The 23,912-nt window shown below is 39.4% G+C and overlaps 1 protein-coding gene across 1 annotated transcript in view; it reads right to left on the bottom strand.

The window, feature by feature from the left end:
• Positions 1 to 23,912, bottom strand: part of MED4 (mediator complex subunit 4) — a 472,011-nt gene that overhangs the window by 414,364 nt on the left and 33,735 nt on the right. The window lies entirely within an intron of this gene.

Here is a 23,912-nt window from a genome sequence, read left to right as displayed (position 1 = left end):
ACTGTGTGTTATATTGTATAGAATGGCACTGCCTAAAAGATCAAACTGCAAAGCATATCTGTCTGTCAATACATAGCATTATCTAAATAACTTTTGCAATTATGACCATTAAGAAAAAAGTACATGTAGGTGAAGCTTACAATTATCATGGCAATCAGAAACCTCAGTGGATGTCCAAGAGTCTCTTAGAAGAACTGTGCCTTACCATTTTCTTGCCCAGGCTTCTGCTTTTCTGCATCTGTTTTGCACCATGCTTGATTTTCTAGGTAAACATATACTCTTTCCAGCCAGCTTTAGATGTTTGTCACCTATCATGTATAGATACACACATACAGAACTTTCCAGACAAGGAGCTAATAGTTCCTAAAGATCTAGTCTTCACCATTAACCAAGTACAACAGAGTTTATGTCTCCACAAAGAATTCACCCAGGCCTTTCTTATACATTACAATATTATCCCAACTCTTAAAACTATTCAGCAAACTCTTCCATTATGGGACAGCTTGATCAACAAACCAGTTTATTTGACCTCTAGCTTTACATTGTTCTCTAAGTTCTACTTTGAGCTCCTTAAACCCAAAACTATGTTGCCTGAGCAATCAAGTATGGAATTTGTATGACTCTAAAAGTCTTGACTAATTTTGATTTCTTCCCCCAGTATTTCTGAATTCCTTCTATTTGATATACCAGATAATCATTACCTCTTAAAAAGGAACATAGCTGCTAAATATTTAGAGGACCACTACAGGCAGATACTGAAAAAAATACAATCATAAATTTCTATAAAATCCAAATCTGCATACAGCACAAGCAGTAGTTATTTTGTATTGTATTTTTGTATAACCCAAATGCCTTCATGGAATCAGACATCCTGACTTTGTTTTCTTGGAAAGCTATTTTTCATCCATAATGCACTGTGAGGACACAGCTGATGAGACTGCCCTAATCTTTGCTGTCAGATCACAATTCCATGCACTTAGAACCAAAGCAGTGAGAAACACCATTAAAAGTTTGAGAATCTTCAAAAAAAAGTATCAGTGATTGTTTTGCAGTACCTTTCACATATTTGTTTCCTGCATGTGTTATTACATTACCTGTTAACACTCTTACAGAAATGTACATATACACTTGAGTCTTTTAAAAGTGAAATTCTGCAACTTTAATGCCCTGTGTCCCTAACTCTTCCCTTTCTTGATTCACTTAAGGGATAATATTTCATTGCTTGCAAAATTCAGTTAATTATTGAAGGTGCTCTCAGTCATTATCAGGCTTCTTCACTTTCAGAGTACAAATGACACAAAAGGATTATGGCCCTAAGGAACGAAAATAATGCAGCCCGCTGGGACAGTACACTGTAAAAAATGTGAATTTAGAACCTAAATATCTATGTCACTTCACTGGGTGTGAAATCACAAAATGGCTACAAGTACATTGGTGTGTGTGTGTGTGTGTGTGTGTGTGTGTGTGTGTGTGTGTGTGTGTGTGTGTGTGTGTGTGCGCGCGCATTTGTGTCTGTGCTTTCCTTAACAAGAAATTTGGAAATGTGTTAGGCATAATCACACAAGCGCAAAGTAGACAAGTTTACTAAAGAAGGTATCAAAAGATTTCATGCAGACTTGACATGGGGTCCACCAAGAAAGATGACTAGGACAGACAGAATAAAAGGGAAGAAACTGCTAAGCTATGTTTTTTAAATGTGGAAATATGGGGATCATTCTACAGAGAGGGAAATACATTCGGAGGAAACAAAACGTTTTGTTTAGGGTGCAGCCATCTTTTAAGAATTTCCAGAGAAGAGAAAAAAATGTAACCAGCCATCAGCTATGTGCATCCATACAATGACTACAGCACTGCCTCAACTGATCTGTTCACTAAAACAAGATGATGCTCTTTATGTCTGTCAAATTTTAATGTATTATCTACATTTACACCTAAACCTGTGTCACAGTCTCAATGAGCTGGACATATATGAGGTGACATCTACCATCATGTTATATCTCCTTCTGTGTTCTAAGCAAATGTACTAACTTTTGAGGTTATGTTATTCTGAAGTCACCAAACCTAGACTCAAAAGGGAAATAGGAAAGGTCCCTTGTCCTCAATGTTTGTTGCAGTATTTCCCACTTTTAATACATCTGCCTATTAGAAGAAGCTTAGTTCTTCTGAGACTATTATACCTGACATACATAAAGCAAACAACATGACCACACATCTTACCCATATACATCCTCCCCAGTGTCTATACGAGCCAGTCCTTCACTACATATACCACTTTCTCAGTTTTACTCAAGTCTAATAATGTAGTATGACTTACATGACCAAAGGCATAGCTAAGGTAAGTAAATATAACAATAATATCCACAAAAAGCCTAACAACGTAAATTGGACCATAATCAAAACAAATAAAATGCATCTATGGTCTCAAATTAAAACCATTTCACTTTAATACTTTAATAAAAACAACAAACTACAGCTGGTAAGCAGTTTTGTCCCACTTATGGAACTTCTTCAGACCAAGCTGTAGTCATTCAAAACCCCATTAAATACATTTGTTTAAAATCACATGACTTCACAAAATCAATGATTTAACCCTTTCCTTTTCAGAACCACTTTGTAGTTTTCCCTTTCATTCATTACCAGGAAACTACATGCATTCAAGCCTTATTTGCCAACAATATTCTTTCCAATCTAACTCATCCTCTGCCTTTAACCTTACATTATAGTTTAATACTTGATCTATTACAGAAAATTTAAAATAAACCTTATTTATTTCCAAACTCTGCTTTTGTATTACATGCTTAGCTAACCTATTATTGGCTTCATTGTTTTCTACAGCCCTTAGAAATTCAATCAGTCTCTTAATAAATCCTCTGGACGTTCTGCCACTGTAAAATGCAGGACAAAGCCCACATAGGGATACATAAACTACAAATTTAGATTTACAATTATATTCAAGTAATAACTTAGCATTTTAGTTTATTGCTATTACCCTCGCCTTGTTTCCATCAAGAACAAATTGGCAAAACCTACAACTACCACATCTTAACATTTCTTTATTATCCTATAATTGTTTATTAGTTTGATTACTTCTATAAAAGATATTCTTTTAAATTATTCCCTCTTCAGGAAACAAATACTGGGTTGTCGCCAATAATATCCCTTAAATCCACAAAATTAGTAATAAATTTCCAATTATTTTTAACTATCTGCTTAATACTGGCTTCATCCACTGAATTTTGCAACAGACATGCAAACGCCTGATTTTTTTTTTATTTCTTCACATCTGAAGTTCTTTTATTGCTTAAAATACCAGCTTCCCTTAAATTTTAATCTCATTTTTTATTTCTTGTATTACATTATTTGGATCTCCCCTATCCCAAAATTTTTTTCATCAATTCACATTCTACATTGAAAAAATATGTATCCTCTGTTAACTCAATGTCAAAAATTGTCCTTTTACTATGTTCGTTTTACGGCTTTTCTTATGCATTACTCCTTTCCAGCCTGCATTATATGCTTCTCACTGTATCAAATATATCCACTTTAACAGAATTCCTCAATAACAATCTTGCAAACTAGTGTCTGTTAAACCCTCTACTAAACTGGCACCGCAAGCTTTTCTCAAGAGACCCTAACAGGCTTGTTATTCCAAACAAAATACTGAATTCTTTGTGTCAATAGCCAAAAACACCTTCCAGGAAGAAAAGTAGGTTAAGAAAGCTTCGCTGAGTAGCACTAGTGGAACTAGCTTGTATCCTGTTACACAGATTCATCACCATCGTCTTCCACTTAAAGATTTTCAAGAATTTTAGAGAAATTGTCTTCTCGTGTCAGCTTAGCAGACTAGAATTCTGAATGCAGGAAGCTACATACCAAGATAATTTTTCTTTTTTTTTTTTTCATGACCACAGCTTCAAAGACTGGGGGTTCTGACTGAAGTAAGGCATACAAAAGTTTAAAACTGAACTAGTGAATGTGTAGGAAACATAAATCTAAAATTAACTTGTATCCAGAATGTTCATGAAATTCAGTTAGATGTGGAATTAGTCTGCAAGGTCAAACTACAGGCTACCTAAATATGTTAAAATATCCACAAAAAGGAGATCTTTATTTTCTCCTGCTTAATTAAACTACAGTATCTGGGACATCCTTATTAAAGTAGTTAAGAATTCTAAACATAGGGAAAAAGATTAAAGGTGGCATCGAGGACCCTAAAGGGCTCCCCTACAGAGAAAATTCCACAGATATATGCCCTCCTATTGTGACCATAGAGACAGATGCTTTACACAACTCCATCAGCATTTCATAAAAAACTATACTTTCTTGCAACCTCTTTCAGAAAGATCCAGTAGACCTGACAGAATGTATTTTCTGTACACAATTTTCAGCAAAGAGTGTTCCTTTGATTAAGCCCCCTCTAAAATCACTGCTGTTTTTATGATACTGTCAGACGTCTGCCTACTAAATAACTCCACATTGGTCAAGACAGAGCTTTGGTAACAATTTTGTTTTATTTATTTTATTATTTATTCGAAGTTTATTTACTGTGATAGTCTTACTGGGCACAGGCCCATTTTCAGCAGAGGTCTGGGGGGGAAAGGTGCAACAGATACATCTGCCACATGCAATAGTTCATATTCTGTAAGACTTTTATGAGCACTATCATTAGGAAAAGCAAACTTCAATTTCACTAAGAAATCTTTCAAATTTCTACCTCTTCTATACGATATAACAGGTGTTTCACTAATATTTTTGCTCACATCTTTCACTGTTAAAATAAGCAGAGATGGCCTACAGATGAATCTTGGTAAAAGAATAAGAAAAATCAGAAGATAATAACTTGCACAAATACTGAAGAACCACAGAAGTCTGAGCCTTAAAAAGATTTTGGTTCTTGGACTGGCACCAACTAGAAAATAAAAAAGGTAGAGCAGCAATCAAGCCAAACAACAGGAACCGCATGCGCAAATACCAATGTTTAACCTAGGTTTCGTCTTTTATTTTAACCAGACTTCTTCAGAAACAAACAAACCAAAAACATGATAAAGTCAAACCTTAAATACACTCGTATTAATAAAACCAGCATCAATTATCCAATAAAAGCATACCCAATTAACCTACCCTATAACCAATTAAAGGTATAAATACAAAAGAAAAGAAAAAAGAATATTTCAGGACACAACAGTATCATGCAGTGAAATATTGAAAAAACCTAGTAAGTTTAACCCTCCTTTAAATAGCACAGTGGCATTATATGAAAAGATTTGTGAGTTGGACATAAGACATCATATGTCCAGAAGTAGAAATCACGCTAAAGGAAAGGTATTTGATATGAACAATAATCTAAATATTGATGAAAGAACTTGTTTGAATGAGTTGGTCAATGACAATACAATCAGGTTCATGAAACCTGATAAGGGTAGTGGCACTGTTATCATGGACAAAAATGATTATATTAATCACATGTTGTCTATGTTAAATGATGATGCATATGAGGAAAGTAGTTTAAATCAGGTTAACATAGCTTATTCTAAAATTGATCTGCTAAATGAAGATTTGCTAACACAGGGACAAATTGATGAGACCGAGTATTATTATTTAAAGAATGATTATCCAATGATAAGTGGAATTTTTGGCATACCAAAGATTCATAAAGGATTGGATAACATTAAGTTTAGACCAATCAGGCGGAAAGTAAGACATGTTTTATAAGTAAATTCCTGGATTTTCATTTGCAGAAGGGTATCAAGAAATTTGATTATATCACAAGAGATTCCTGGCATTTCCTGGAAAATTTGAAGTTGCTTATGATTAGTGAACACATCATATTATTGACTATAGATGTTTGTAATTTATTTACGGTTATTCCTACTGATACAGGTTTACAGTGGTTGGAAAATCAATTACTGACTACTGGGTTGTATGACCAAGATAGTGTTAATCTGTTTTCAACTTTGATGGAGGTTGTTTTGAACAATAATTATATATTCTTTGAAGGGCATTATTTTAAACAAATTACAGGAGTAGCAATGGGGGCGGCTTGTGCCCCCATTTACGCAAATTATATTATGTCCTTCTGGGAACAGGAATATGTTTTTTCTAGTGGGTTTATGACATACTTTCGACATTACACTCGTTTTCTGGATGACAATTTTATAGTGTGGGAGGGTACGGTTGAGAAAACTGATTAGTTCATTGAATACATAAACAACACTGTTAACTTTTTGAAGTTTACCCATGCTTATAGTAAGGATGAATTGTCCTACTTGGATGTTAACCTAAAAATTAATAGGGTTAAAAGGTCATTGGCTTCTAACATCTTCAGAAAGACTACTTTTTCGAATTCTTATTTAAATTATTCTAGCTGGCATCCTGAACATCAGAAGAAGGCCATTATTAAATGCCAATGGTGAGAGCAGCCAGAATAGTTAGTGATGAATTTGAATTTTTGAAGGAGGTAGATTTTATTAAGGGTATGTTCATAAAAAGAGGATATCCCGTAGATTTGTGTGGAGTAATAAGTGATGAAGTTATTAGAAAAAGGCATGATGGTATATACAAGGCCTTACTAACCACAATAACTAGTGGATAACCAACAGGGACGGAGACTATTGCTACATTCCATGTCAGTTCTAATGAAGTTAGTGTAGGTGGGACTGTAAACAGTAGAGAAAACGATGGCTTGAAAATCAATGCAAGTAATGTATCAGAATTGAATTTTATTACCACTTATTCCTTTGACACCCAATACATAATAGATATTGTACGTAACAACTGGAGATTGCTTAAGTTAGATAATATGGTTTGGGAAAAACTGAGTAATCTTCCCACATTTGTTTATAGAAAAGGGAAGTCTTTCAAGCAACTCCTGGAAAGGGGTGATTGAGGTGGTAGTGAAGCACTTAATCAGAACAGACCATATGGTAATTTTAAGTGTGGAAGATGTAGTATGTGTGGCTACATCATGTCCACGCATTCTCAGGTATTTGTGGCCAATATGTTTATTAACATTCATGGGCATTATGATTGTCATACTAAAAATGTAGTTTATTTGGCTAAGTGTTGTCAGTGCCCAGCATTTTATGTGGAAAAAACCTGTAGAGCATTTAGAGACAGGATTAGTGAGCATGTATCGGATATTAGGTACAAGAAAAATACCAATGCTTTGGCCAGGCATATACAACAATATGGTGGGCACCAATTTAAGTTTTGTGTTATACAACATATCCAAAAGGATAGTCGAGGGGGCATCTTAGATGTCCACCTTGACATTAGTGAAATAAGTGGCAGTTAACATTGGATGCCACCGTATTTCCTGGCATTAATGACCATATCAGTATTGTTCCCATTTTGAAGTTAAGACACCCTTTGGGGTAAATGTTAATGCTTAAGGTGTTTTATTTGGCACACTTTACTATTTTATCACACATGTTTTAATATTTATTATTATTCATTTTATATGCATATATATATATATATATATATATATATATATATATATATATATATATATGTTTGATTGTAATTGTATAGTGTTTATACTTTACCATCTTAATATGAACTTGTAAGTGTATTCTTTTTTTCTTTTCTTTTGTATTTATACCTTTAATTGGTTATAGGGTAGGTTAATTGGGTATGCTTTTATTGGATAATTGATGTTGGTTTTATTAATACGAGTGTATTTAAGGTTTGACTTTATCATGTTTTTGGTTTGTTTCTGAAGAAGTCTGGTTAAAATAAAAGACGAAACCTAGGTTAAACATTTCGTTGTGAGTGGTATTTGCTGCCTGCAGTTCCTGTTGTTTGGCTTGGTTGCTGCTCTACCTTTTTTATTTGTTGGTGTGAAACCAACTAGAAAATCTTTCCACCAACCCATATAAGATTTTCAAGTAGCGTTTTTTTTTTTGCCTCCATTACCTGCTGCATGTACTCAGGGGAAAAAAGCAAACAGTATTAACATTCTAAGGAAAACACTGTAGGCACTCGAGGAAGACCAAAAAGGACCCAAAACTTTAACATACTACAACATTTTTTTTTTCTTTTTTTGAATAAAAAGAAAATATGTTGGAACATACTGAAACAAAAGTTTCTAGTTTGGTGACCAATAAACCTAAAGGTACCTATAAGTGTTATGAATGCTCAGTTTGTAGATTCATACACAAAGGTCCGTATGTTTGTTTGTCCCACCTAGTCAGGACTATTAATATTCCAAGTAGATTTTCTTGTAAAACATCAAATGTGGTTTATATTGCTATGTGCTCTGGATGTACAGCATTTTATAACGGTATGACCACTAGACAGCTGAGTAAACATATAAAAGAGCATTATATGCCATTAAGGTGAAAGATGTCAACACTGCCCTTTATAAACATGTATGTATATGCACTAGTTATAACAAATTTATATTTTCTGTTTTAGAGCATGTTTCTGAAGATTTAAGAGGGAGTAACATGAAAAACAGGGTCGAAAGAAAAGAGACCCTATGGCAACTTAGACTAGGGGCTGATAGTCCGCCTGAACTCAATGAATCAGTTAACATCAAATGTGTTTTGGAAGATAGAAAGTTAGTTAATCTTAAGGGCTGCTGAGTACTGATAATTTATTAATATTCATATATACATGTATTTATTTATAAAACACAATATATATAAATAATTTTAAGTAATATATTTAAATATATTTAATTTTAGTTTTGTTATATGTTTTTAAAATGACAATTTATTCACTAATTGTGTAATTAAGTAATCAAGTGTGTAACTGATTAATGTTGGGTATTATTTAAAGTGTGACAGTATTGAATTGTTGATATTTCTGATGAAGTCTCTTTGATGAAAGCGTTGGAATAAAATATTCTAGTATGCTAAAGGTTTGGGTCCTTTTAGGTCTTCTTTGAGCTCCTTCAGTGTTTTCCTTGGTTTTTCATTTCTGTACACTGTGTGCTGTTTTGTCTTGGTTTTATTGGAGTTCGGATGGCTTGTGGTCCAGAGGAAGATCTTTTAAACCTGACAATTCATTCTGTTATGGATAGCCAGCAACCCTTGGTTTCAGCACTTATTTCTGAATTGGCATCCGTTCAGAAATTATTGACTACATTAGCTCAAATGTTCAGTCAAAACAAGGTATTTCTCTCGAGTGAAGGTTGCAGTTCTGTGAAATCAGCGGCGAGTGTTAATGAATCAACTATAGTGAACAAAGGGGTGAGTAGCAATAAGAGAGCTACTGTATTTAAAGATGTGACTGCAGCACTTAATTGTAATTCAGACCCCTTTGGTTCAGTAACTGTGTTAAGTTCTTCTACAGAGTGCAATATGACTGATGACAGCAACTTGTTCGACCAACTTTTCGAGTTGGAAAAGGGACTAAAAAAATATAGGGTATTCATGGTAGAGAACAAGTATTTTGACTGGTGCATCAAGTCTAAAATTGTCCCTAAAGGGCTTGGATTTTTTAAAAGCCCCAGTGGTGAGAATATCGAAGATCCTTTTTACATGGAAGCAACTGAGTTTTTTAATAATGCTGATCTCAAATTTTTACAACTGTTAGTTAAGATAAACAATGATTTAACTGATCAACTGAAACCTGAGCTTGAATCACTTGATAGTAATGTCACTGATGCTATAAGCAAGTCTGGCATTAACAATTTTAAAGGATATCAGGAGCGGTTACATACAGTAGACCAATACGAACACGTCATCACGGAAAGAAAATTGAGCAAAATTCAACGTTATGTTAAAGCTTATGACAACGGACAAGCTTTTTCTTTTTTTTTAGACAAAATAAACAAGTTGGCTCTAAGCATACTATGAGTACAAATAATAGGCAATACAAAGGTTCATATAGTGCTATAGTCAAAAATTACAACAGTACACCTTTAAATTTAAAACATAAGAAGTCCACAACCAATCCAGAAGAAGCAGAAGTGAGTAATCATCAAAATAGAGGTTCCGTGGTCAAAGTTGCTGCTACCGTCACCTCAGGAAATAGTACTAACAATGCTAACCTTAGTTCTGATAATCAAGTAAATAATGCAAAAAATGACAAAGGTTTGTGAAAATGACGAGAGTCAAGCAGCAGTGAGGGAGAAGTCGGTTTCGGCGATAGCTTTGAACTGTAAAGTGAGTTCTCACATTAAACTTTTAGTTGTTTAATTTGTCTAGTGTTGAGTTGAATGATGTTCAGATGTGTGTTAAATTTAGGGTTAAGTTTTATACCCAGTAAGAGAGCAGATTTAGCCAATTCTCTTTTGGAGTTGAAATTATATACACGAAAGTTAAATTTGATGTATATTATGAAGGATATTGATGTGAGTTCTAGCATTTCAGTAAAAAAAAATCTGTGTTTAATCATTGTCTACATAACACACAAAGTATTTGAAATGCATTGTTGTAATGACATCAGGGTCACGCTGAATAACAGAACTGTTAATCCTTTTTTTAATTTGTCCAGTGAAGACAGAAAAGTGATGTTGGAAATAAAAACTAGAGGTGATTTGCGAATCATGAATATATGCATATATATGCATTTATTGATAAAACACAAAATATATAAATAATTTTTTAAATATATTTAATTTTAGTTTTGTTGTATGTTTTTAAATGACAGTTTACTCACTAATTGTGTAATTAATTGTGTAATTGATTAATGCTGGGTATTATTTAAAGTGCAACAGTTTTGAATTGTTGGTATTTCTGATGAAGTCTCCTTGATGAAAGCATTGGAATAAAATATTGTAGTACACTAAAGTTTTGGGTCCTTTTTGGTCTTCTTCGAGTGCCTACAGTGTTTTCCTTGGTTTTTCGTTTATGTACACTGTGTGCTGTTTCTTCTTAGTATTAAAATTCTATCATCATCCAGGCAACCAACTAAAAAAAGCTGAGCACTAGCATGTATCAAACAAATCAAAAGGTTTTAAAAGATTTCATCTTAAAGCTTACATGATGGCAAACTCAATTGCATTAGTATTTGACTTCTGTCTAGTGCAGATAAAGAAACTGCATGCAGGCAATCAACTAAAAAAGTTGAACACTGGTGTGTATCAAACTCTCTCTGTCCTGGATGAGTGAATCCATTCTGTGAGGAAGCTTGTGATTATTGCCACTGGCCAGTTTCAAAAGAAGGGAGAACCACTGTTGCCCGAGCCAAAAAGGGGTCACCACAATTATCTTTGGAGAGCCTTCTGAATCTTGAGAAGAGCCCTGGTTAACTCATCCACTCCAATGGAGCTCAGGAAGTTTGCACTGCAACTTCTAATGGGTGGAGCCTAAGCCTTTTGACACACTCAAATTATGTCTTCACATTTCAAACAAATGTTCATATCTTTGGAACCATAATGAAAGGAGTATAAATGGCAAACCCTTCAGCACAAACTATCTTTATAGTGGTAGTATTCTTTAGGTTCTAAGTTTTAAAGTGAATTCCATAAGTCACAGTAAATATTACGTTTGTAATATTTTGTAAACAACTTACTGTCAGCAGCAGTTTATTCATCTAGCTGAGAGCTTTCATATGAGGCTAAGGAGTTCTGCCTGTATTACTTGGTTGTTGAGATATTTATAAAAATGTGAAAAATATATCAATATAAATTAATATAAAAAAGCAACATTCAGTATCTCTATCTGCACCAGACAGAAGTCAAATATTAATGCAACTGAGTTTGCCATCATGTAAGCTTTAAGACGAAATCTTTTAAAATCCTTTACATAGCATGGTTTGGAATAACTGATGCAAACATGAACATGCAATATTTGGCGCCTAGAGGTGTCAGTAGGAGTTAACTACAGATGCACCTGGAGGCATCACTTGGATGTAATGAGTCAATAGAGGAAATGATGGAAAAGCATACAGGAATATTCCCATCCACTGGAATAAAAAAGCATCTGTGTTTCAGGTCTGGCTGCATGGGTTCCTGAACTTTTAGTTATGTACTTACCATAACTTTAGATGTTTGGGATCCATCTCGCCTACATTCTGTACTGATGGGCTCGGAGCCGATCCCTCGGCTCCGACTCGGCACGCTATGCTATAGAGCGAAGCCTCTTATTGGCTGAGCTATTTCTTATCCCAGGATGCACCACCACTAATCCCCCAGATCTTGTTTGTCCGCATTCATGCACACATACATAACTTGTTTATATAACATTGCCAGATGTTTCAAGATGAAACAACAGGATTCGAACCTTCTGATCTCCAAGGAAGGGGGAAGGAGGGTGGGTTATTGGGAATGTAGGCGAGATGGATCCCAAACATCTAAAGTTATGGTAAGTACATAACTAAAAGATGTTATGTGATCCTATCTCGCCTACATTCTGTACTGATGGGACAGCGTCCCTAGCACCTAAATCATGGGTGGCTCACTGGAAAACACTCCTGAGCACTGTGGAACCAAATGAAGCTCGCCCCCGAGATGCCACATCCAATTTGTAGTGAGAAATGAAAGTGTGCGGGGAAGACCACATAGCCGCAGCACAAATGTCACTAATGGCAAGCTTAGAATGGAATGCTATTGAAGCAGCCATAGCTCTTGTAGAATGAGCTTTGACAGAGGTCGTAAGCTCTTTAATAGAAGAGGAATAAGCTTGAGTAATACAGTCCCTGATCCATTTGGCAATAGTGACCTTTGTGACGGCTTTGCCCAATTTATTATCCGAAAAGGATACAAACAATTGATCTGTTTTCCTTGTTTGTTTGGTCCTATCTAAATAAAAACGCAATTGCCTGTGGACATCTAATGTGTGGAATATGTATTCCGCTTTGTTTGAGTACTTTGGAAAGAAAACTGGAAGTTCTAATGACTGTTGTAGGCAAAAACTGGAACAAACCTTTGGGACAAAGGATTGATTTGGCCTGAGAGATACTCTATCTTTGTGAAAAACCAGGTACGGAGGTTTTACAGACAAAGCTTGAAGCTCTGAAACCCTTCTGGCAGAAGTAATCGCAACCAGAAAGGCAGTTTTCCACAATAGAAATTTCAAATCGCATGTTGCTGCCGGTTCGAAGGGGGAAGAAGTTAAGGCACGTAACACCACATTGAGATCCCATGGAGGAGCAGGATGAGAAATCGGAGGTCGTAAAAGGGCAGCACCTTTCATGAAGGTCTTACACAATCTGTTTCTCATTAAAGGTGGGTTTATAGACTCGTGAAAATTGGAAATAGCTGCCAATTGAACCTTGATAGTAGAGACTGAAGAACCTTGATTGAATAGGGAAGTTAGAACTTTCAGGACTTCTGATACGGGAATAGTGATGGGATCCAGGCCCCAGAGTTGAGTCCAAATAGCAAATCTCTTCCATTTGCTAGAATACAATTTCTTAGTGGCAGATTTGTGGGCCGAAGATAAGATATGTACAACTTCCGGGTCTAAGGTATGATTCCTGACTATAGTCGGAAGAGGAGGAGCCAAGCTGTTAATTTCAAGGTGTGGAGGGACTGGTGAAGTAGTCCCGACTGATGAACTAATAGGTCTGGGATCTGATCCGGGAACCATGGACCGTCCAGTGCATATTTCCGAAGATAGGGGAACCATACCTGACGAGGCCAGTAAGGAGCAACTAAGATCATTTTGCTCCCCAAGTGAAACGCCTTTTGGATCACTCTGGGAAGGAGGGGAACTGGAGGAAAAGCATATAGCAAGCCGGTGGGCCACGGATGGGCTAGTGCGTCCATAGGGCTCTCCCCCGGAGCCGGAGTGAGGGAGAAGAACTTTTTGCACTTCGCATTCAGCGGGGTTGCGAAGAGGTCGCAACAAGGAATTCTCCATTTGCTAAAAATCTGATTTGCAACCGTAATGTTCAGAGACCACTCGTGTGGAGAGAGGATAGTTCTGCTCAGTCTGTCGGCTATCACATTGGCCTTGCCAGGGATATGAGTCGCCACTAGAAATCGTTTGGTCGACACTGCCCATTCCCAAACTCTCATGGCCTCTCTGCAAAGGGGGTAGGATCTGGTCCCTCCCTGCTTGTTCAGGTACCAGACTACTGACATGTTGTCGGAGTGAACGACAATTACGCCCTGAGGGAGGTAATCGTGAAGGGCTTGTAGGGACAGAAACACCGCCCTCATTTCTAAGATGTTGATATGAAGTAGGGACTCTTCCGAATGCCATTTGCCTTGGACTGACCTGCCCAGGGAATGCCCCCCCCCACCCCATCTGGGAGGCGTCCGTAGTCAAAGTGGCCACAGGAGGAGGTGGAGCAAAGGGTCGTCCCTGATCCAGGTTGGAGGGCACCAGCCACCAGCGAAGGTCCCGTTTGCAGGTTTCCGTGATCCATATGAGGTGACTGAGAGGGAGATCCTGAAAGGACCACTGTGTTGAAAGAAGCCACTGGAGAATTCTCATGTGCAACCTTGCTAGGGGAACTAGAAGAACCGTGGCGGACATAGATCCCAATAGCTGCAGAACAATTCTGGCTGGGGCTTTGGATCTGGGAAGTAAGGCTCAAACTTGAGCCTGTATGGTTTGTATCCTTTCTGTAGGTAGATAGACCCGCATTCGGTTTGAGTCTATCTCTACTCCGATAAATCTTATGCGTTGAGATGGCAGCAACACAGACTTTGGCCAATTGAAGGTGATTCCAAGGGAAGTGCCCAGTGATATTGTGGCTTGTAGGCTCCGCAATAGTAGATGCTTGGAGGTGGCAGTTAGGAGCCAGTCATCTAGATACGGAAACACCTGGAATCCTAGACTTCTCAGGTGAGCAGTCACGACCGCCAAACATTTGGTGAACACCCTGGGGGCTGTGGTGAGACCAAAGGGCAGCGCGCGGAACTGAAAATGACCGTCTCCTAGGCTGAAGCGCAGATGTCTCCTGGACGCTTGATGCACCATGATATGGTAATAAGCGTCCTTGAGATCTATGGACCACATCCAAACACCTTTCTCCAGCAGTGGGAGAATGGATTGTAGGGTGACCATTCGGAACTTGGACTTTTTGACTGAACGATTTAGAATGCTGAGATCCAAAATGGGCCTCAAGTCCCCGGTCTTTTTTGGCACCAAAAAGAATCTTGAGTAAGTCCCTAATCCGATCTAGTCTGCGGGGACCGGTTGGATGACTCCTTTTTGAAGCAGCTTTGAAACTTCTAGGGCTGCAATTTCCCGTTGACTGGGTGGTGGGTCCGGGATTTTTTTGGACTGAGGTGGGGAGTGAGAAAAGGGGATGGCGTAACCTCCGGCGATAATTCGAAGCACCCATCGGTCCTGAGTGATACCCTCCCAGGCTTTTAGGTGCCTCGAAAAACGACCCCCGACTGGCTCCAGAGCTGCACAGTCGGGCAATCCCTCAGGGACTGTGAAAGGCTGAAGAGCCACGAAAGGATTCGCAGTCTCCAGTGTTGCGGGGGCCTCTGCCGCCTCTGGGACGGCGTCTTCCAGAAGAATTTCCCCCTCCTCTGCCTCTAGAAGGGGGATCGTCCTGCTGTGAGGGATAAGACTTCTGAGATCTACGGAACCACATTTTTCCTCCTCTTTTAGCCTTGGGGTAAGGCCGAAAGGGAGTGGAAAATCATGCCCCTACGGCAGTCAAAGTCTTACCTTCTTGCTTGCAGCGGGTCAATGTGTCCTTTACCTTGGGTCCAAACAAAGAGGACCCATCAAAGGGGGCGTCGGCAAAGGAAGACTTGAAGGCTTCCACAAAATGACACAGGCGGAGCCAGGCTTGCCTCCGTAGAGCAATACCTGTACCCGCCGCTCTACTCGCCCCTTCGGCCACATAAGAAATGAGCCTCATGGACGAGTTTGATATGGATGACAGCGTAGCCAACTGAAGAGCCAACCGTCTGGGCCAGCTGCTCAGGTAGGTTACCCAAGAGGGTATCTGAAAGCTCCTTGATCAGATCCCTCTGAAACCTGGTGAAGTGCGTTAGATAGTTCAGGGACCTTAAAGTAAAGGCCGCTGAACTTAGGGTGCGCTTACCGAACTGATCCATGCTCCTAGACTCCTTATTAGGAGGATGGACGGACGTCGAAGCCTCTGCTACATCTTGCTGGGTAGCAGATGCCACCACCAAGGCATCTACAGCCACACCTTTCGTCAAAAACTCCTTTTCTGGGGGTGCTGACAGGAACTTGTTTGGGTGAGCAGGCACCGGTTCCACAGAGTCTGGGTGTTCCCACGCCCTTCGACAGATCAAATCTAGGAGCTCGAAGGGTGGAGACACCCAGGAGGCGGAGGGCTGAGCCCCGAAGGCCTTAAGGAACACCGACTCATCAGCAGAAGGGGGTTTGGATTGCCAGCCGCCTCGTTGTTTGAGGGCTTCCAGGATGTCTGCAAAGGAGACATCATCTGAGGACGACTTAGGGGACCCCTCTGCATCATCAAGATCAGTGTCTGACGTGAGAGACTCATCAGGGGAGTCAACGTGCTTCCTCTTGCACGATCTTTTCCTTGGAGGTTCCTCCGAAGAAGCTTCAGAGGGACCTCCAGGAGGGGGGGAACTTTCAGGCCCCGGGGCTCCGCTGTCTAAGGACAGGGGGACTGCCAAAGACCCAGTCTCCGTATGCAGGGAAGGTGCTGGAGAGACCGTGGAGGTAGCCAAAGAGGATTTGGATAAAGCACTCCTCATGGCCCTGAAGGCCGGACCACCAGAATCCTGGGAAGGTCCCACCTCCGTGGCCACAACAGTAGATGGTACCCCCGCAGCCGACGCACCAAGAGGAAGGCTTGGGACCGAAAACAACAGTCCCGAAGCGTCCCCCCCGGGGCCGACAGAGGAGGTCCGCGTACCGAACTCCGACTCGAGAGCCGGAGTTGGAGTAAGGGTCGGTCCCGACCCGAAAACCTCCATCGGCTCCACCAGCACCGCTTCCAACAGTGCCGAGGCTGTTGGAGGAGGAACCATAACTACAGGGTGGACCATCGGCTCCGAAGCCGAATGGGCTGGAGCCGAAACTAACTTTTGGAACACAGGAGACTGGAAAAGTCTTAGGAGCACCCTGTCGATGTCCGAATCAGACATCTTGGAGGATCTAGATGAGACCGATTGGGTCCGAACCGACTTCTCCATCAGCTCCAAAGGACTGGGGGACCGGCTCCGAATGGACTCGACCAATATCGGTTCCGAGGGAGATCCCAAAACAATTTCTCTCGGTGCTGAGGAGGGCTTCGGCGCGGAAGGGGAAGAAGTCTGAGCCGGCAACCCTCATCGGCTCCAAAATCAGTGGAGCCGATGAAGGTGACCCGCCTCTCGACACCCCAATCCTCGGCTCCGAAACCAGAGGAGTCGAGACTGGAGGCATCGAGGCAGACCGTTCTGCCCTCGGCTCCGAAGTCCGTGGAGCCGATGGAGAAGCCTGCCTAGGTTTCTTAGCAGTCGGTTCCGACGGGCTGGTCGGAGCCGACGCTTTTTTCTTCTTTTTGGTAGGACAGGAAGAGGAAGATAAGGCCTCCTCGAAGGAGGGTTTAATGAGCCCTTTCAATATTAATTTATTCTTCCTCTCTTGGAGGACTCTAGATGAAAAGGTGTGACACACGCTACATGACTCCTGTAGGTGCTTGGCGCCTAAACAATATACGCACGAGGAGTGGTCATCGGTTATAGACATTTTATAACCACACCTCGTGCACTTTTTGAACCCGGAGGGTCTATGTTCTTTCGACATAATGTATTATCAAAAGACTAAAACTAGTAAAAGTAGCACTATCTATATGAAGATTTTACCACAATACAAAATTTTAACCAACAACTTTTTTTTTTTTTTTTTAAGACACAATATCAGACAAGAACAAAATACTGAAAAGGAGGGCCAAGACCCTCTAACTTAAATGGGTACTTGACCTTCTTGAAAAAAAATAAAGATACTAGCTGAATAACAGGGGAAGGCCCCTCTAACTTAAACGGGAAACCTTTCCCTTAATCAAACACACAATTTTTCTCAACAAAAAGTACCAAAACACACTCGTACGACAAAAATAGCTGTTAAAACAGTTTTTTGGGTAATAAGAGATTTCCTGACAGGAAACTTTAGAAAGAAAACAGTACTTAGCTCAGCCAAGTTGAGACCACGTCTTAGCTTGTAAGCGGCAAATGAGATCTGAGGGATTAGTGGTGGTGCATCCTGGGATAAGAAATAGCTCAGCCAATAAGAGGCTTCGCTCTATAGCATAGCGTGCCGAGTCGGAGCCGAGGGATCGGCTCCGAGCCCATCAGTACAGAATGTAGGCGAGATAGGATCACATAACATCAATAATTTCTATTAGCAGTATGTTTTGTCTGGAGGCAAACAGATCTACTTGAGGAGTTCCCCACAGACGGGCCAATTCCTGGAAGCTCCCTCGGTTTGGCCTGTATTTGTGAAGGTCTGCCCTGGCCCTGCTCAACTTGTTTGCCATTGTGGCTCTGACTGAATGTATGTAGCCTGATGGGACAAACTGGATTGAGCTGCTAAATTCCAAGCTACCACAGCTAGTTTGGATTGAGCTGTTAAATTCCAAGCTACCACAGCTAGTCTGGATTGAGCTGTTAAATTCCAAGCTACCACAGCTAGTCTGCAAATGGAGATAGGACCTAGTTCTTCCTTGCTCATTTACATACCAAGTGACTGTGATGTTAGCTGTGATTACTAGCACAGGGCCTAGAATCTAAAAGATAATTTAGAGATCTGACAACATTTATAACAGCCAGCATTTCCTTCACATTTATGTGTTTTGACTTGCTTAATAAACCCTGGAATTTCACCTATTGTACAAAACTGCCCAAGTCAAGTCGGAGGCCTTTGTCATTGTAGACTGAACAGGAACTGGAAGGAAAGAGAGAAGACCTGTATTGAGAGACAACTGATTTACTAACCAGTTCAACTTCCTGTTTATAAATCCCAGCACTAAAGTTTGAAATAGAGGGTACCGGAGTAGAGTCCAAACCATCTTGACAAACCATCGAATCTTTTTCATGTGCAGTCTGCCAAAGAGATCCAGACAATAGCTGAGGTCATCAGACCAAGAATTCTGAGATTTCCTGGCAGATGCCAGTATCTAGTTTGAAAATATTGAAGTAGAAATTCAATCATAGGTGTTGTACTTAGAAGATATCATGGAGTTGCACACTTTGTAAACATTCACAGAGCTCTACAGAACCTGCCTTTTGAACCTGGTTGACTTCTTTGAAACAGTCACCAAAGCCATAGATGAAGGGAAGGTAGTCCACACAGCCTATCTGGACCTTGCAAAGGCATTTGACACAATACCCCACTCGGGAATCATAGATAAGCTATCCAGCTTAAATATAAACCCCTATGTCACAAGACGGGTCGCAAACTGGCTCAAAGACAGAACCCACAGAGTGAGAGTTGCTGGAGCCATGTCAGACTCGAAACCGGTCACAAGTGGCGTCCCACAGGGTTCTGTCCTGGGACCACTCTTGTTCGGTATATACTTTTCCGAGGTACAGGCAAACGTGGGAGGACTCTGACGACTGCAAACTGGGCGCCATAATCAACTCTCCAGCTGACACAAACATCCTTCAAAAAGGTCTCACAGTGACAGATAACTGGTGCCAGTGCCATGGTTTAAATCTAAATCCCAAAAAATGTATAGTCATACCCTTTGGCAAAAACAATGTGCCCACAAATTACCACATAGGCGGAAACCCATTAAGTACAGAGAAAGTTATTAGGGACCTGGGGACCCAAGTTGATAGCAATCTGTCCTTTGAAAACCACATTGCCAAAGTGGTTAGAAAGACCTTCTACATAGCCCACCTCATCACGAAGGGTTTCACATCTATATCAAGAGAGGTAATCATGTCCCTTTATTCATCCCTCATCAGGCCCATCATAGAATACAATGCCCCTTTTGGGATGTACCTTACCCGACACCTGCAGCAATTAGAAAGACCCCAAAAGTATCTCACCAAGAGGATCAAGGGTCTCAAACAGATGCCATATGCTGCTCGATTAAAAAAACTCCAGCTCTACTCAGTTGCATACCGCCTACTTCGAGGCGATCTATGCCTGACATACAAAGCTATGTCAAATCCAGAATTAATGGACATGCTCCACGCAGTAAATCTAAATCCCTTAGAGCCACACGCTCAGGGACTTGAACCTCAGCACAGAAATAAATAGAACTTGCTGGAGGGACAGGTTCATAACCCAGAGGCTCCCTTCGCTCTGGAATAGAATTCCAGTTCATGTGAGGCAGAGCACCTCACTGAATCTCTTCAAGAAGAATCTCGATAGGTGGATGGGGGATCGTAGGTTTGTCCCAGGGATTACTCCCGTGTCACTATTAGACAGAGGCACAGTAAACTAAACCTTAAAAAGGGCACAGTATACTCAAATCAAGGGGTGGCGTAAGCCATACAGAATCGGGCTAGGCTTATAATTGCCCCAGGGCAGATAGCCTAGTATGAACCTATGAAACAATAGGTGTTTTTTTCTCTGTTCAACCAAAATCCCAGGCTAAGAAAAAGGTTAAGTACCCAAGCCAGAGATTCTTGAAAAGCTGGCAAGGCATCTGTAAACAATCAGGCAATTGTCTAAATAAGGGGAAATGTGAATGCCCTGAAACCTGCAGTTGCCTTAACAGGAGTTGCACACTTTGCAAACATTCACAGAGCTCTACAGAACCCAAAGGGCAACACAGTAAATTGAAAACCCAGGCTGTGACTACAAATGTTATGCTACGGTTAGTGTACTAGTTCGATAAAGAAACTAAAATAAATAAAATGCAAATCAGAAACTGAGAAATGCAAGAAGTACTTGAAATTGTTACCAGTTGGAATGTGACAGAAAGCATCTTTTAAATCCAAAGTTACCATAAAACTAGGAGGAGGAATTTGTGGTAACAATCACTGTAAAGAAAACATTCTGATCTCCGGAACTATAACATGACAGTCGAGGACAGGTCCTCTTTGCATCAGAAAGGTTCTTGAATGAAATTCTTTCCCACCTTGGTTTGAAGGAACAGGTTCTATCACCTACTGAGACAGCATCTGATTTAAAACAGAAGAGAATAGGATGGTAGGATGGTTTGATTGGGAGGATGTGGAAGAATCTCTTGAATGAGTCCCCACTGCCAGCTGTAACCTTTTAGAATGAGTTGTGATAGATATTGTGTAAATTAAAATGCTTTCCCCCAATATACTGTGTGTACAGTGAAAGGAAATGTGCAAGGCCAAACAGCAGTTTTCAAAATAATATGGCTTGCTTTGCAAGAACAGTCACATGTTCAGCTTAGATATTAATAACATATAGCTGTGGGCATTACTGTAAATGCATCCTGTTATAAAATAATAAAAGGAAGTTGACTTTCTTGGCTTTCAGATGTAGAAATAAATAAATAAAATGCAGACAGGTCAAGTGACGTAAATATGACGTGAAGAGACTTTTGTGAAGTCTTCAGATACAGCGAGGACCAAAAAAGGGCATGAAATAACCATGGACCTTTTCATGACACAGACAGAGACCAAAAGAACAAGTCACAAGGACATTAAAAATAGCATTGGTTAAAAAGAGTATATAAACTGGACAGTATGTTTCATTCAATAGTGACGTTTAGACTAAGTGTGCCTTAGTCTCCTCATCTGTCTAGATGTGTTATAATAGAATTGAAATAGCTATGAAAGAATGAACTGTTTGGCAAAAATTTGTTCTGAGATAAAGTATAACAGATACAGTAGCACGGAGTTTGTCTGTTCACTTTTGGACATTTTCTTCAGTGGCAAAATAAAGACCTCTGCTCGACATTTCTTCAGAAAAGAAAGAAATACATTTCTTCAATGGCGAGCCTTGGCCAGTGACTGTGACCATATATCTGTTACTAGCAGTTAATATTACAGAGAGATCCCTACTACTTACTACGTTAGTTCAACAGACTGACAGTTCCAGTGCTTTAACAGAGAAACAGTTCCACTTCTTCGTTGGGGGACACAGAGCACCGCCGTAAAAAGCTGTCCTGCGACGGACCACCTAAAATTCGTCTGTGGAGAAACACCGTCCTCTTCCACACTGACTTCAGCCTGATCACCTGCTTGTCTTCTGCATAAATTATGGTACTTTCTTCACAGTTATAACATGGATGCAAGTACAGACAGTTAACTTTACAGTGCCCACATATTGTACATATAAATTTACATGGTACAACCTTCTGTTAGACATAAAATGTAAATCTAAAATGTTTGATGTTCAGACATTAGATAACAGTTGTGTTTGTAAATGCATAAATGCTTATAATCCATACATAAAATATACAGCAATTCATAAAGACTGTTTTTTATGTGGAAACAACTTTCCTAACTTATGTCTATTTTGTCACAGGAGGCTAGTATGTAAGCCATAACATAAGATATATCCTGTTCTGATAAACAATCTGTTTGATTCTACCATTGTTAGTTCTTCACATATACAACAGTTAAATGTATCTTCTGCAGTCACCTAAATCTCATACAGTACAAGTGTATGCAATTATTGTTAGTAATGTAATAGACTACATAAAAATGTTATTTATAGCAAATATTGCAAATGCACAAACATAAAAAGTTCTAACATAGTACAGTGTGCTATCAATACAGCTTTTCAAAATGTCCCTAGAGACAGTAGTAAGGGACAATAATGCCATTTAGAGGGACAGACTCAGCATAGCATTCAGACTTTACATAATGACATTTCTGGTTTAACGTAACAATCACATAGAGCCCAACAACATTTACTAAGGGCACAAACTACAGAGGTTAATCTGACAATATAGTTAAAAGAAGCCCAGCAAGGTTTACATTGGGCAGGGTTCAGCAGAAATTAGTTATTTCTCCTGCTGATATATCTCAATGGTCTTCTTTATTACAGATTCTGCCTCAGTGGCAAGACAAAAAAAAAATAATTTTGTTTCAATATGTTGGTATTTAAACAATGGTTGACATACACTGTGTGGTCTATTTCATATAATGCTTTATTTAAGTTTTTTTTGCATTTACACATGCCAGTTTGGGTCACAATGGGAAAGGGGAATCATCAACAGTGTTGGCAAACCCCTAAAAATGCTCCAGTACGAGAGTTATGGGCATTAATTCCCAAAATGATTCACAGGGAAAGTTTAGTATTGTTAAAATCAAAGCACATAAAAATATACAGGAAAGGCTACAGTGAATGCTTTGGCAAATGGCAAAGCAAAGCAAGCAGCTAAAACAGGTGAGTGGCTAGACTCATGTAACTGTTTTACAGACAGTCTAAATAGCATGGCAGAAAAAACAAAATAATGTTTTAGTCAGGCAAAATGTTATGTTAAAGCAGTTCCGTCAGACAGTTAATGACTTTCTGCAAAATGCATATGCAGCTTTAAAATCAGTTTCTGCCTGACAGAAAGATACAGACTCAGAAATTAAGCAAGAGTGCTAGACAGTTAAAACATTTTAAAAGAGCATGCAGTATTACAGATGCACATAAAAATGTACAAAAACAGCTTGTAGACTACGTGGTGAAAGGAAGGGGATGTAATACATGGTCTGATAAAAAACAAACACGGGGGGAACACAAGCAGCTTCTGCTCCACCAGGGTTACAGACAAACATACAACAAAGTTCAGAAAAACAGGTGATATGTTTACTTGTAAGAAAATAGGCCACATTAAACAGAATTGTCCATATCACAAACAATGCTTCTTCAAAACCCAAAAATAGGGAAAGAAAACACATTAAGGGACAATCAGTCACAGGAACAAACACAGAGGGATACATAAAAATAAAGTATACCCTATGAAATACCAGATCATGGCAGGCAATAGGCATTAAAGCAATAAATTAACAAAATATAGGTTATCAGTTGGCAGCAAAGTACAGGGGTCTTTTAAAGCAATGAAAGACAATGTTAGTATACAAAACAATGTTAAACAAAGGGGACAGTAAAAGACAGAAAAATAAATATTACTTTACTGGTTTAATAAGCCAGGACAGATTCAAAATAAACACAGAAATAACCTACAGCCAT

The sequence above is a fragment of the Protopterus annectens genome, chromosome 5.part1 (genome assembly GCF_019279795.1).
Source record: "Protopterus annectens isolate FY-2018-M chromosome 5.part1, PAN1.0, whole genome shotgun sequence".
Classification (NCBI taxonomy): Eukaryota; Metazoa; Chordata; order Ceratodontiformes; family Protopteridae; genus Protopterus; species Protopterus annectens.
This window is presented reverse-complemented; position numbering and strand designations above follow the sequence as displayed.